General features: G+C 36.0%; 1 protein-coding gene across 3 annotated transcripts in view; it reads left to right on the forward strand.

Moving 5' to 3' along the window:
• The first annotated feature begins 11,097 nt into the window (after positions 1 to 11,097).
• SYT1 (synaptotagmin 1) overlaps positions 11,098 to 13,207 on the forward strand; it is a 510,235-nt gene continuing 508,125 nt past the window's right edge. The window contains exon 1 of one of the 3 annotated variants that reach the window (XM_074325375.2): positions 11,098 to 11,485. The gene's annotated coding sequence lies outside the window, so the exon portion shown is untranslated. The remainder of the gene's footprint in view (positions 11,486 to 13,207) is intronic. The other 2 variants (XM_074325377.2, XM_074325376.2) reach the window with 2 other exon arrangements.

The raw sequence follows: 13,207 nt of genomic DNA on the forward strand, positions 1-13,207 counted from the left end.
TTAGGTAACTATTAATTGTAAGTAAACATATCTCCTCATGGTAGTCTTTATAAGAAAATAAGATTTAAGGATTATTTTAAGTAAGGTTAAAGTTGTTGAGATAGCAGTGTTAGGCTTATTCCCTTGTTAAAATTTTTATGTTTGGACAGTAATACAAATGACAAGTTTTTCTTTCTTATTTATCTCCATGAATTTAATCACAAATAAACAATAACAATCCAAAAATTGTTTTCTATAACCTTGACCTAATTTCCAGACCTGAGTATTACTGACCTAAGTATCATAACCATATCTGCTTTCCCTAGGCAGCTTAAAGTCTCAAACCCACACTTAACTCACATTCTTTTTAAACTATGCTTTTTCTTCATTTGCCCTCTATCTAATAGTTATTCAATTAACCAATTCTGAAATCGAGTATCCTGCCTAGATTTCTCCCTGTCCATTACCTCTGACCTCAAACCTGGAAAAAATTTAAATATATCTGTTAAACATCTCCCAATATGTCCCATCTAATGCATTTCATTACTACTGACTTCATTCAGGCCCACGTATATGCCTAAACCAGGAGCCAGCAAACTTTCCTTTGTAAAGGCTAGAGAGCAAATGCTTTAGGCTTTGTAGTTCGTACTACCTGGATGAGTACCAACTGCTTATCTCTGTGGCTGTAGTGTGAAAACAGCACGGACAAAGGATAAACAAATGCGTGTGGCTGGGTTCCAAAAATATCTGTTTACAAAAACAGGCAGTCAGACCCTAGCTTGTAGATAAAGATAAACCTTAAAATGAACAAGTTGGATCTATAAGAAATTAATCTGTATGTCAAGATAAAATTCAACAAACTTTAAAAGAAGACAGTGGACAATTTGGCAATGTAATATTCACAATGTCCTACATCCAATAAAAAATGAAATACTAGATAGTAGAAGAAACAGTAAAATTTGATACATAATCGGGAAGAAAATCAATCAATTGAAAATAAAAAACAGATATAAAAATGACAGAATTAGCAAACAAGGATTTTGAAAGAGCTATTATAAATTTAAGTGCTTACAGATAACTATAAACATAACAGAGGGAGAAACAGAAGATAATAAAACCAATGAATATTCTGAAGCTGAAAGCATAATATTTGAAATGAAAATTGATAGACTAAATAACAGATGAGATACTCAAATAAATAGAACAGTGTATATAAAGACACAGCAATAAAACTATCACTATAGAAGTAAACTGAGTAAAAGGGAGGGAAAAGCCCTGCATTTTGGATATCTGTGGAACAATATTAAACAGTCTAATATCTGTAAAAGTGAAATCCTAGTAAAAAAGAAAGGAAGTTAGAATGAACAGAAAAAACACTTTAAAAAGTAATGGTCAGGATATTTCCTAATTTGATTAAAACTCTAAATCCACAGATTAAATATACTCAATAACCATAAGCAAGATAAACACAAAGAAAATTGCACCCAAACGAATCATATTTAAATTGTTAAAAATAAATAATGAACGGAAATACTAAAAGTAGGTGGAGAAAATGAACACATACAGAGGGTGCCAAGAAAATGTATACACATTTTAAGAAAGGAGAAAACTATATTAAAATTGTAATACTCAATATATACTGATAACGAAAGATGAATACAAGTCATGTGTATACATATTTTTTGGCAGCCCTGGCATATAGGCCAAGAAAGAAAAGAAATATCACTCACTTACCATAAAAACTAATCCAGACTAGAAGATAATGAAGAAGTTTCTAAGTCCAGGGGGAAAAAAAACAAACAAAAAAACAGAAACACATATTAGCCTAGAATTCTATGTTCAGTGAAAACAGCCTTCAAAAATTAAAGAGATTTTTAAACTAAAGTTCAGATAACTTGTGAATAGCCAATTTATACAACAACAAATATTATTATAAGATGTGTTTTAGGCTGAATAAAAATGAACCCAAATAAAAACATAGAAATGCAGGAAACAATACAAATAACAATAAAGTTTGTGGGTAAATATAAAAGAATATTTTATAAAACTATTGCTAATAATGAAGATTTGAAATATTTGGATAATTAAAATGAGTTGCCAGAATTATGCTAGTGATAGCATGGGAATAAATGGAGTTAAGTGTTCCTAACTTACATCATTATTGACAAAGTGGTAAATATAATAAAGTGTATTAGATTGTAGTAAATAAAGGATATATGTTCTATAAAGTAATTGCTGAAAGAATAGTAAAAATAGTGCATTGAATCAACTAGATTTGCACATGGGAAAAAAATGAATGTTGTCCTATACATAAACATCAATTCCAGATGGATTACCTATTTAAATGTTAAAAGTAACAAGCAAAGCTTTTAGATTAAAACATAGGAAATTGTCATTAGTACTTTGGAGTAAGCAAAGATTTCTTATACAGGATGTAAAACAAGTTACCACAAGGGAAAGATGTGAAAAGTTGTGCTACACACACACAAAAAAAGAACAGAGACCCAATACATTTTATTTGATGCTACAGTAACCTTGATATCAAAACCAGCAAGTATAGTTCAAGAAAAAAATTCTAGTCGAATCTTAATCAACAATACAAATGCAAACATCTTAAAATATCATCAAATCAAATCCAGCAATTAAAATAGTACATTATATTAGTTCATTTATATCAAAAGTACAAGATTAATTCAATATTGAAATACACATTAATATAAATCACATTAACAAATTAAAATAAAATTGCCCTCTAAGTGCAGAAAAAAAAAATCTAGACAAAATTCAACATCCATGATTGAAAAATAAAATTAAAAAACAAAAAGTGAACCAGAAATAAGAGAGCTTTCTCGCCCTAAAAAAAGACTTTGTCACAAACTATACGGTAAACAATATACTAATTGGAAACATATCAAAAGTAGTTTCTGTAAAGTGAAAGTAATAAAGATCTTTAGGTGGATGTTCTACCCAATGTGATAATCAAGCAAAAGTTTTTTTAAAAAAAAGAAAATTATAACTGTTGGGAAAAGTAAAAGTCATTATTCATAGATTATATGTTTGTCTCCAAAGAAAACATAAATAATGTGCAAATTATCATTATTAAATAGTTTAGCAGGGCTGCTACAAAAGTCAATTTCATTTTTGTGAGGAAATGTAAGTTTTAAAATGGTAAAATAAAATAAAAATGGGTACATAAGCAATAAACAATAAAACTGGGTACATAAACAAAATCTAAGAAAAAATGTACAATGCCTTTGAGTCAGTCATAATGATGCCAATTTTTAAATCCCCAAATTAATTTTTAAAAAGTGTGAATAATATTAATAGAGGAAATTTTGCTGAAAATATACAAGGAGATTCCAAATTACATATGAGCATGTTAAAGATAAAGAACAGTCAAGACCTTTTGGGAGTACAAGAAGGAAGATGCAGTGGAGAAGGAGGAGTGGGGAAGGCTCTTTGGGTGATCAACATCTATTATACATTTACATATTTAAGACAGTGTACTGTTGATGCCAATAGATAAAGAAGCCAATAGAATAGAAAGGAGACTTAGAAACAGAATCATGTGTATATGAAAAAGTGATCTAGACAGAGCTAGCATTATAATAATGCTAATATTAATAATAATATTAGCATTAGCATTAGGTTGATGGGGGGAAGGACAGGCTCTCAGTAACTATGTTGGGACAACTGGTTCTCAGTGTAGAAAAAATGGACCTAAATTCTACCTCAAAGCAAATGCAAAAAATAATTTAAGATGGATTAAGGACTCAAACATAAAAGGTTAAAATGTATTTTATAAATATTGATGATATAAAGTAAAAGAATGATAATATTGTACTACACTAAATTAAGCATGTCTCTTCATGAAATGAAAAGAGAACAAAATGAAAACACAAGTCACAACTAAGTGAAGATATCTGCAATATATATAACCAAAAAAGTATTAATGTAAAGAATATATAAAGAGCTCCAATAAATCAAAAGACCAAAAATAAATAATATATTGGCATTTCACAGAGAAGGAAATACAAATATCCAATAAACATATGGTAGAATTCTAAAATTTCTCAGTAATTAGGAAAATACAAATTAACTCAAAAATATATCATTGATAGCCATCAAATGAAGAAAAATTAAAACTTTATTAAAATTTGTTGGTATTTCTTTTCTCATTCCAAACAAATAAGCACTTCCATTCCTAATTTGGGGCTATTTTTTTTAAATAAAGTTCCTGGATTGTAAAAACTTCAGATCCACAAAACCTGGATCCATGTCTTACCCTAAGTGTATACTCAAGAAAACTTGGCGCATGCAGAACAAAAAACATGTATGAGAATGATCATAGCAGTACCGTATGTAATAGCAGATAATCAAAAACAACGCAAATATCTACAGACAGAAGAATAAGTAACAATGATATAGTCATACAATTGAAAACAGTGTATGAGTTACAATGAATAAATTTCAGCTACAGGGATAAATCAGCAAACCTACTCTTTTTCTTTAATGTATTTATTTATTTTATTAGTTTCAGGTGTACAAAACAATGTAATAGTTTAGACATTTATCGTTTATATCCCTCACACAGTGATAACCCCCCTCCCCCCATCTACTACCCCTCTGACATCGCACACAGCCATTACATTTCCACTGTCTCTATTCCTAATGCTGTACTTCACTTCTTGTAACCATATATATATATATATGTAAAATTGTAGTTGGATATATATATGTAAAATTGTAGTTGACATTCATTATTGTTCAGCTTCAGGTGTACAGTGCGGTGATCAGGCATCTACATCATCCCTGAGGTGGTCTCCCTAATGAGACAAGAGTCCATCGGATACCCTACAAAATCTTTACAACATTATTGATTACATTTCCCAAATTGACTTTCGTATCCCAATGGCAATCTTGTGGTTACTGACTGTGCTTTCTAATCCCCTCACTTTCCCCCTTATCCCCACCTCTCTTCACATCTAGCAACCCTCAGTTTTTCCTTTATGTGTCTGAGACTGTTTCTGATTAGTTCATTCATTTATTCTTTTCTTTAGATTCCACATGCAGACAGAGTAAGACAACTACCATAGGATCTCACTAAACCTACTCTTAAACTAAGATAGTGACTTGGAGAAATATATATTACAGCATTATTCTATTTATAAAAACTTCAAAAATAGGAAAAGCTGAAAATATTTTTAGAGATACATGCATATGTGATAAAGCTATAAAGAGTAGCGAGATAATGGTAAATGAAAAATACAGGATAATGGTATACATAGAAAGGAGTATCAGATGGGGGAGAATAAATGGGTGATGCAAAGGTAATTTTTAATACTTAATTTTTGAAGACTGATGGTGGCTATACTGGTGGTTTGATTAATAACCTTAAACCATTTATACTATTTCATAATGAAAATTTCTAAGAGTTCTAAAGCCATCAGCTAAAACTCAGTAAGCTCATTCATTAAGGAGAGTGGCTGGAAAAATATCCCTGTTCTATTTCCCTTGGTGTTGATGAGATTATTATATGATAAATGGTATATAAGCTATTCCTACATAAACCTTTCAAGTTACTCTGTATTTCTGGAGTCTACTAGAATAGGACCGGAGTCCTTGAAAGTTATTCTGAATACGTCTTAAATTTCTATTAAGATTGTCAAGTCTTGGGAGTTGAGACGTGAAAAGTGAAGCATTTACTTGCTATGCGATATTGAAACAGATCCTTAACATTTCTGTCTTGTTTTCTCAAAAATAATTGTGATTATTTATATCCCATTGACTTCCCAGTACCCAAATCTATTCCTCCATCTCTGCTTAAGATAGAAAACATGGGGATTACACACAAAGGACAGCTCTGGTCTAGGAGATGTCATTATCATTGTATCCACAATGCCACCTGCAATGGAAACATGCTCCCAGACCAAGAGACCAATCACTCTCTCCCACCCCCTCCTTCCGCCACCTCTGTCAAAAGTCTTGAATATCCAAAAGTTAAGCATGCTCATGTTCATGACAGACTTTTATGCTGGTGCTCGATGTAGGGAGCCTGGTGTCCTTATCTTTCCTTTTGGTTCTATATTCAATAAACTTTCCTTCAAAATCCTACTAATTTTGGATGCTTCATTCTTAATTTAGTATTAGGTGAATTAGGAACAAATGGACAAGGATGCATATAAATTATTGAAGCAAATCCATATAATCTATTCTGCAAAAAGCCTTCCAGGAGTGTCCTAGAATGAATCAGACTTACCTGTGTCTTTTCCGCCCACAATCAGAACACTAAGGACTATTCCAGAATCAGATTTTAAAGTAGAGGTCTTGAGTGTCTGTCATGCTTCTCTCCCTATCGATATCATTAGAACATTTTAGCTCATTGAAAACACAGAATATTTCCACACCCCTGCCCCACCCTACCTTAGCTATCTATCTCTATGCCTTTCGGAAAGTGAATTAATCAATCTGGACCCACTTTTTTTCCCCACATAAATTGAATGAAGCAGTTGAACTATAATTCTCTACATGTTCAGTTAAATAGAAATCGTCCCTCTGATTTTAAAGGGAATTAATATAAAATTTAATGTTGTTCTTGCTTTATTAGCAAACTTATTTTCACCACAGTATATTCCCTGTATGATAGAGTATTTGAAAGATATATCATTTGTTTTCTAAGACCTTTGGCTAACATTAGCTCAAACTACTTTTATTTTGCCCTTGAGATAGATTCACCTAAATAATATTTTCCTTGCTAACCTCAACTGCCTGACACAGTATATTACTTTTTGAGTCACTGTCCTCCTTTTCATTTCCAATATTTTCTTAGCCATAACTTTAAGAAAAGGCTTTTGTAAAGCCACATTGAATACTGCTAGCTCTTTATTTTCTTTTCTTAGGAAATTGTAAAGCATTGTAGTTCAATTATGGGGTTCTTACTCTCTGCCCTAGAGACTTGACTCCCATCTGTATTCATTTTCTTTTTTTCTCTCTCTCAATTCTAGATTCCTTTATTTTACACCGTGGGTGTTCAATTGAAAAATCCATGTGGTTAATTTCTTTTTATCTAATTCTGATACAGAGAGCCCTGATGTGTTTTCCTTATGAGTTGGCTATAAAATGATTAGCAGTACTGCCAGACCAAATGATCCCGAGAGAAAGAAATGGAAGGGTAACCAAAATGGATGGCTCCATCTTTTTTGCTAGAAAACAAAAAACATAGGTGTTCATGACTTTTTTACCTCTAGAATTAGAATTTTCTTAATTTTAAAAAGTAATAGAAACTTTTAATAAACAACAGTATTTAAATACAAATTCTCTAAAAATCAAATTATTCATGTCCTAGAAGATTATAGTCTAAGACCAAGACATGCAAAATAGATGACTGCTGACATTTTACGTACAAACTAGTTCTTATAACATGGATTAATAACTCTCTTCTAACTTCAATGATCACAGGTGAAGAGGATATTGTGAATATACCTCACTATAGGCTTAAATGGATTAGAGGATAGGAGGAAATCCAATCTCCCAGAAATATGAAAAAAATAAGTAGCAGTAGCAGCAGCAATGATAATGATAAAATAATAATAATGGTTAATATCATTAAGTCCTTGCTTTGTGCTTGGAACTAGCACTTATGCACAGCTTTACTTAATCTTTACAAAAAAACCTCAGAATATATTGTACATGTTATTTTGTACTTATTATAGATGAGGAAACCGGCTTGGAGGGGTCTTATATATTTTTCAAGATCACATAAACAATTAGTCTTGAAGCTGGAGTTCTATCCAAATTCTTGCCCCAGAAAATAAGCTTTTAATCAATCCTCTGTCTGTCCTGGAAACAATAAAACAAAAAAGCCTGGATCTTGAAGGGCAATGGCAGAAAATGTATATATAAAATAAAAAGAATAATAATAATATATATGTATGTATGTATGTATATACACACACAATAGGTAAACAATATATAACAATAGGTAAAATTTAGAAAAGTTTGTTATTTCTTTCACAACACTAGGTAATGACACTTATGAATAGATTTCACCAGAAAACTAGGGTGGTTATTAAAGATATAAAGTTTAATGATACATGAGAGTCTTGATTAAATGGAACTCTTTAGTACCACTGATTGACTAGGATATACAAGCCTTTCCACCAACATGGAGTATTTTCTTGGTACCTCTCACGTATTCTTTCTGTAGTCTACAGAAAACATTGCCTAAGTTTACACTTAATGAATTTCTTGTTTCTAGAGTCTCTAATTCCCACTCTTGCCATAAGACACACTTTTCTCCTCAGTGCCCCAATCCAATTTAGTTTCTATTCTGATCCTGTAGCCTAAAATAGATGGCAAAGGGAACATTAAAGTTGTAAATAGATGAAGCCATTGAAAAAGGAATAAAGAAAATGATGACAATGGGATCTCAATCAAAGCAAAACTGTGAAGGAAAGCTAACAAAAGTGGGGATTTTAGGCAAAAATGAGGAAACAAAACATTAAACAAAATAGATTAAATCAGTTCTAGAAATAGCAAATAATTTTTTAAAAAAATACACAACCAGGGAATCAGTTAAATCTCCATAGCATAAGATACAGAGATTCTAGATTAAAAAGTACCTGAGAAATGGGATAAAGAGAAAAAAAGACAATTGACCTGATCTGTCTTTTAATTAAGATGTGTCTGCTATAAAGGGAAAGAGACGATATGTACTCTCTGCAACAGAAAAGTACGATATGTCAACCCAGTTAGTATCATGTGGGGCTATTTAGCCCATTCCTTGAACTTGGGGAGCACACAGGAGACAGAATAAAAATCTTAGTCTTGCAAAAACTAAAGTGTATCTACATCCACTGTGTAAGTAAAGTTTTAATATTCATGAACAAAAATGTTATTCTAAAATTAATTACAACATACATGTAAACCCCATTTCTTGTTATCCAACAGTCTGCCTCAAGGACCTTTGGCATACAAGCATCTAACACAATCTCACTGTCTAGGATCCTGACCACTGAGGGAGAGTGATTGTTGGGTAGGAGGTGAAGTAGACAGGAAGAGAAATTGGCTAAAATACTGATGATAAGATAAGAGTGTGGAACAGAGATAACTAATCTCGACTCATATTCTACTTACTCATTTTGTCTAAAATAAGCTTATTTGTTTCTACATGTAGCTACTGGGTGCAGTTATAATTAAAACATGCAGTTTTTAATTATTGGAATCTAGGGAGTGTGCTAGGAGTATATTTCGACTAAAGATGTCTATTAGGTGGATATTATACTAATTCTCTCATACAAAGACATTTACTAGAAAACAATATTAGAGAGGTAGTTGATTCTTCTTTTTCTCCTTCTCCTCCCCTCCTCCTTTTTCTTCATCAAGTACTTAAAATTGATTTTAAACTAATGTCTATTATCTCCTTTCTCCAACTATGAAACTATTCTAAAATAAGATAATGGAAGATACATATTTACATAAAGTTACTATTTTTTTCAAATACACAATTACTTGTCATTAAAGGAATTCGTTTACATCAAGGTTGTCATCTTTTCTCCTGTACTGAGAATAAGGATTTTAATCTTAAACATTACATAAATAGGAGAGGTTTAATTAAAACTTGAAGAAATGTGTTACTGTTAATTGAATTCTTGCTACAGTTACCTTTGCAAACCAATGTTAATGAAACTCCAGTTCATAGTGGATGGATTTGGGGAATTGAGATAGCTATTTATTTCCTTACCTGAGATGCCATGATAATCTTCTCAGTAAAATAAAAGAACCCAATTAAGAGAGTTCTCAGTTGTAGCTATTGATCAAGTGTACACAAACTGCTAGGATTTTCTAAGCAAAACAAATCAGAGGTTCAAAGACCATCAGATAAGGTCAGTGAGAGGGAAAGGGAAATATTTCTTTGCGTTTTAAAAGGCTTTCACCTGTGGAGCAGAGACTGGACTTGCTCCTACCTGGAGCTTGGGTCTGTTCCCGCCCCTTGCCTTGCTCTTTGTCCCTTCCCCCACTCGCTGAACCTCCCAGTTTGGTATCTGTCAGTATTACCAAGCTATAAACTGCCTTAGAGCTTAGAGACAATCAGGTCAGCACAGCTCTCGGAAGAGAAAAGCTTCTTACTTCCGAGCAGAATCAGTGAGGGTAAAGAGAGGAAGGAGGGAGGGAACCCACGCTTTAGTCGTCACTGTGCTGGCAAAGGGTGGAGAGAGATGGTGGGAAGAGGCTGGCAGAAACAATCCCCAACAACGTCGTACTTGACCCAAGTCTACAAACTTATTGGTCACTGCAGTGGAAACTCCAGTGTACTCTCCACTGCCTCGCAGCTTCCGCTGCTGGGTGGAGTCGCGCTCCCGGCCCCACCTGTGAGACCGAGCTGCCTCAGCGTCTCTGGTCCACAGTACCCCTCGCGATAAGTCTCCGGGCATCGAGCAACGCTCAGGTTATTCCACTCCGGCTTCCACGCCCGGAATCCCGACCAAATAATATCATTAACCTCCAGCAGCCCAGGGGGCCACCTCCCGGTGGCTCCGTTTGTGGGCACTCGTGCGGAATCCTTTCATACCCAGTCCTGCTCTGCTTTCACAACTCCGTCGGGTCAAAGGACCAAAGACAAACTTCTGCCTCTCCTTCCCCTTTCCCACCTTTTCAAAACCCCACAGCTTGCGAACCCACACACATCGGAACTCCTAGGGCACTGTTGCAGTCTGGGCATGCTCAGTTTCAGGGCAGGTTTTGATTGAAAGTTAAAAAAAAAGAAGAAAAAAAGCTTTGTATTATGCTGTCTCCTCCCGTGCATAGGGCTTTCCGAACAGGTTTCGGGGCATCCCTGCTCCTACCCAAAGGGTATATCGGATGCCCTCGATTGCGTCTCCTCGGGCTCTGTCCCCTCCTAGTTCACTCCCCTCCCATTAGCCCTCCCCCAACCCCCTCTTCAGGTCCCTGTCCGCTGTGGGGATGGAGAGACACTAACAGAACTGGGAAGGGCGATCTTGGCTGAGCGGATCCACCTATTATTAGTGAGCCTGGATTGGCTCCTCGGCAGAGCGTACCGGAGGTGGAACCAATCAGGTGGCCGGGGCTGGGAGCTGATGGGCGGCAGCCTCCTCACTGGAGGGATTCCTGGAGAAGCTGCAGTGTGGGGATGCTCTAGACCGAGTGCTGCCCCCAGTGTCTTTCCACTTCCTCCTGCAGCGGCGGCAGCAGCACTACTTAGCAGAGACAGCAACTTGAGGCTGCACCGGGCAAACCCCCCAGGGTGGTCCTCAGCGGAGAGGGGGGCTCAGCGCCCCGAAGGGGTGTGTGTAGGGTGGGGGCGGCCAGCTGGGACCAGCTGGTGGCCCTGGAAACCTCCCACACACCCACACCCACACACCCCTTTTGTGTTACAGGCTGCCCCTCCAAGAACAGAGGCAGCGAGCAGACGTGTGTGCCTTGCACGGGTCCGCCGGGGAAAGCAGCGGGGACAGAGACCAGCAGCACCTCCTAGTCTTCCCTCCAGGTAAGACCGCGGGACTGGCGGCGCGGCCACCTAGGTGGTGCCTATTTGTTTGAATCTGTCTGCAAGATTGTGTTCTCGGTACACATGGGTTTTGGTGGTGGGAGGCTGAGACCTGGGGAGGGAGCCCCGGGTGGCCTATTGTGAGAAATATAATCAGACCACATGTGCATCTCCTGGAAAAGCACTTTGCACAGTGCCGGTGATTTAGACCCTGGAGTTGATGGTGGGCATCCCCCATCTTCTTGCTCCGTCTTTCTTTCCCTCATTCTCCCTCCTCTATCCACCACTCCAGTCTCAATCTCTCACCTCCCTCCACACCTTCCTCAATCTCTTTCATCTCCACCCTTCTTCCATCCTAAGCACGCACAGGGTTTCTTTCTCCTCCTGGAGAGGATTGCCTTTTCTCAGAGGAAAGAACGGGGTGGTGAAGGAAGAAAGAATTCTTTTTGCCCGGGGGAGAAGAAAAACAAGGTAGAATACAACCGCTGTGAAAATTAGAGTACAGAAAGCAGTTGAACCAAAAGAAGCAAGTAGATAAGCCATCCAGCCTGGGCTGTCAGAGAGGGGAAGCATCAAGTTTGACTTCATCTCCTTGCAAGAGGCTATGTCTCTCACTCGATTCGTTCCAATGGAACAAAAATAAACCACTGGTCCAACCCACATTCAACTGCTTAACTGCTGTTGTTTTTAAGTGTCAACCATCTGACTTTTCCTGTGTCCATCTGTCCTGTGGGGCTGACTATTTGGTATTGACCTTCATTGGTAATATCTGAACTTTGAGGTGTTTCTCGAGTAAAGAAAAAAATTAAAAACAGATTACTTTCCTGAGGTTCTCTGGTATGGCCTTTATGTTGGGGGGCAAAAAAAAAAGTGTAAAGTTTCAAACATTTGTAAGTGACACCAGTATTATGAGGAGGCTTGGATTTCTACTTTAAGAAAGATAATTTAGTTAGCTTTGCGTACATGTTGATTTTCACTTTCTGTAATATTAACCCTTTGGTGAAATACAGCAACCATTTAACTTTTGTGCTAAAGCTACTTTTGTGTACACATTGTCATTTCATTCTACCTTTCTACTATCTATTTGCATTTTATCGCCTGGATATCAAATTCACGTCTTGCCTTGTTTTCCTTTAATAAGAATATTTAATAGATTGAAACTGTATAAACATCATGTTTACATGCTTTATTTAGAAGGCATATGGAAGCTCAGTTAGCCAATAATTCTTTTGTTCTGGAACAAAGTTTAGAAAGTAATGGCAGGAAGATAACCTTAAATTTTAAAAATCTTAAAGGGGAAATGTTTTTGTTCTCAAGAAAGAGAAAGATAGCAAAACAACTATGTGCCCTGACTGACTGCATAATAGGTCAAGTACAAAATACTTGTGGGACAGAGCCTTGACGGCAGCTGCAGCAATTTCCAATTCCATCATCAATGATATGAGCTTTCCTTTCCTATTATGCATCAGAGATATCTAAGTGATTACTGTCAGATGGGAGGAAGTAGAGAGAAGTGCCTAGTTGAATCTAATGGGGAAGCATTCCAAGTGGGTTCTACATGAGTGCAGGGAAGCTGGAAGATGCTAGTATGTCCAGATAAGTCTTTTCCTTTGATTTACCAGGGGAAATGCCAACTCTTACATTTTTTTCTACATGTCCACTTGGGAAGAGAAAAGGGAATCTTCTTTCTCAACTCTTCCTAATCTTCCTCCCTAATCTATG

This window comes from Rhinolophus sinicus, chromosome 1 (assembly GCF_057876585.1).
Source record: "Rhinolophus sinicus isolate RSI-liver-muscle chromosome 1, RSI-T2T, whole genome shotgun sequence".
Lineage (NCBI taxonomy): Eukaryota > Metazoa > Chordata > Mammalia > Chiroptera > Rhinolophidae > Rhinolophus > Rhinolophus sinicus.